Source organism: Phascolarctos cinereus, unplaced genomic scaffold (genome assembly GCF_003287225.1).
Source record: "Phascolarctos cinereus isolate Bilbo 61053 unplaced genomic scaffold, phaCin_HiC Scaffold_726;HRSCAF=1367, whole genome shotgun sequence".
Lineage (NCBI taxonomy): Eukaryota > Metazoa > Chordata > Mammalia > Diprotodontia > Phascolarctidae > Phascolarctos > Phascolarctos cinereus.
This window is the reverse complement of record NW_027556098.1, coordinates 188,148,451-188,151,188: the sequence shown is the minus strand read 5'-3', so window position 1 is coordinate 188,151,188 and position 2,738 is coordinate 188,148,451. Positions and strand designations below refer to the sequence as shown.

General features: G+C 40.1%; 1 pseudogene; it reads right to left on the bottom strand.

Annotated features, from left to right (window-relative positions):
* Positions 1 to 1,084: 1,084 nt before the first annotated feature.
* On the bottom strand, positions 1,085 to 1,361 carry LOC110213242 (U6 snRNA-associated Sm-like protein LSm2 pseudogene; annotated as a pseudogene).
* Positions 1,362 to 2,738: the final 1,377 nt, after the last annotated feature.

The window sequence follows — 2,738 nt, the reverse complement described above, 5'->3', positions numbered from 1 at the left end:
TATATTTAATACAGTTAAATATAAGTGTTATATATGGGTACATGAATTAGTAAAAATTGCATGTATATAGAGTGAGAAGGAGAGAGAGGAGAAAAGAGATTGAGAGAGAGAGAGGAGAGACAGAGACAGAGAGACAGATACAGATACAGGGAGAAGACAGAAGGGGAAAGGCAAGTGGGGAGTGGTGGGTGGTGCAATGGATAAAGTGTTCATTTTAGAGTCTTGAAGACTTGAGTTCAAATCTTGTCTCAGACACATACTAGTTGTATAAACCCTAGCAAACTACTTAACCTATTTTATTGTGTTTATGGGAGAATTTTGGAGAGCCTGGTGTTTCCCATTTTACAATGCCATCTTCCATAATGTCTTCTCTTAAAGCAGAAAGAGAAAGTGAACAATAAAACCACTTTAAAGATATGTTGGCCATAGATCCACCTTAACAAAGCTTTCTGGAGGACTGGTAAGGATAAAAATGGAAGGATAACAGGAAGTATAATAAAAAAGAAAAAAAGGTTTCTAAAGATTAATGTAGCACTCCTTCTGTTCTACTCCTTTACTTTACAATTTCACTCATAGGTCTGGTCCCCAGAGATACCTTGCTCACTTTAGTTCTACTCAAAATACTATAGATCTACACTCCTGTCTCTTAGTGCTGTATTTCCTATTTACAGTGAGTCAGAAGACACAACTATCTTCCCTTTCCCTCCTCTCCAAGGCTCAAACTTTATTCCTGATGGGGGACAGTTTCTTTTTACTGCCCAATTTGAGACAGAACTCTATCCTGGGGAGACAGTCCCATTACCTTCCACCCCCTTTTCACCTTCCCGGCAAGGAGAAAGAAACGAGGAGTTTGGGAAAAGGAAAGATGAATGCTTTGTGCAACCTCCCCTCCCCCCCATCCATCTTTCCTGTCACTACAGGGGATAACTTCTCCCCTGCACTATCACACTTTTAGCAACCATTCTGTTATTTCCCCTGCCCCTCCAAAAAACAAACAAGAAAACCCCTTCACTTTAAAAAAGAATCCTGAGTTGGGGGGGGGGAGGTTGGAGGGTAAATGTCACACACGTAGTGGTGACAATCGTTACTGTTTTTGCTGCACAGACACTTTCCAAGCTGCGTCCTGTAGTACCTGTATGTCAACTTCATCCATTGGCAGCTGCACTACAGAGCCTCGAATAAAACAGTTCTTCGTAGAGAGCATGTGAAGGTATTTCTCTGGGTCTGTAATGCTGATATCAGTTATTTTGATGTTGAGATACTAGTCCACATAGTTCAGGGTCCCATAGATGCTCGTCATTCTGGAATTCCATGGCCACATCTTTTCCCACAGGTGACTTGAAGAAGGAGTAGAAGAGCATGGACCTTGTGCTGCCTCTCAAGTGTGGGGAAGGAGGAGGGGCGGCTTAGCTGGTTTTGCGTAGAGTGGGCTACAAAAGCCTGTCGCTGCTACCGCAGTCTGAGGTCAGGGTGTGCAGTGTGTAGGCACAACTCTCTTTTAATAAAGGCATTTACTAAATTGAAAAGCAAAAACAGTAGCCACACAACATCTTCCACCTCATAAACTTGAGATACAAAATCCCACAAAAAGTGTCTTTGGAAACAGAGGGCTCAAACTTAGACTACATTGATTACATCTGTAAGGAATACATGAGCTAAGGTGATTCACAATTCTGGAACTTTAGGACTTATACATTCTTATTACTTTTTATAGTCCTCTGTGTGGCCCAAATCTCAATTGTCAATACTGAATCTCTCTGAAGTTCATAGCAACCCCTCTTTTCTGGTACCAGAAATCATGTTCTACAAACGATTTTACTCCCTGATTTGACTGCATTTCTGTAATCATATCTTACTGGAATATATTTTTAATCTCTGTTGAATACAGTGTCTTGTACTGGTCAAGGAGATCCTTTTCAAAGCAATTTGGGCAATGGAAGAGTAAGAGACAGGAATTTTGTCTTCTCACTCAAGAGCAACTCTAGCTCAGTGACTGGCTTTTCTCACCACTTCTAACTCAATCTTGGATTTGCCTTCAGAGCTAGAAACTCAGCCTTTTTATAATCTTCAGAGACAAGGCCAGCTTTCTACTAGCCAATCATATTTCTCTTTCTAATTCATATAAGGAACTTGTTTAATCATATTGCCAATCATATTGCCCTCTCCAATTCACATAAGGAACTTTTTTCTAACTTATAAAGCCATCACTGAAATGTATTCTACTACCATGTTAGCAAGTTAAAATCTCATCTGTTGCTAACTCTTATAGCTATGTTAAGTAAGTTATGAGGAGGAGTGGAAATCACAAACACACATGTCATATTACTGTAACAAATATAAATTGTACCACCAAAATCAATGGAACCACAATATTTGGAATCTAACATCATAATCTCAGATATACTTCTTTTTTTCAGCCAAAGACATTTATTAGAACATCCACCATGTTGGGCAGACTCTTAAGGACTCTGAACATTAGTGAGCTATTGGCTAGATTTTAAGTATCTAAGCACCTTAATGGAGACAAGATGGATCTTATATACAGAAAGACTTTGGGAGGGATCTAGGAGTGCCCAAGTAGTCTATGAGGTAATAGAATTTCACAAAGGCCAAGGGAGAATGGAGCCTAGATAGGATTAAGGGTGGGAAGTAGCCTGGGGCCATAGTGAGATAAGACAATGGAGAGCTAGGCTAGGTTAAGGGTAACAGAATTGGGAGATTGGGTGTAGCCACAATGA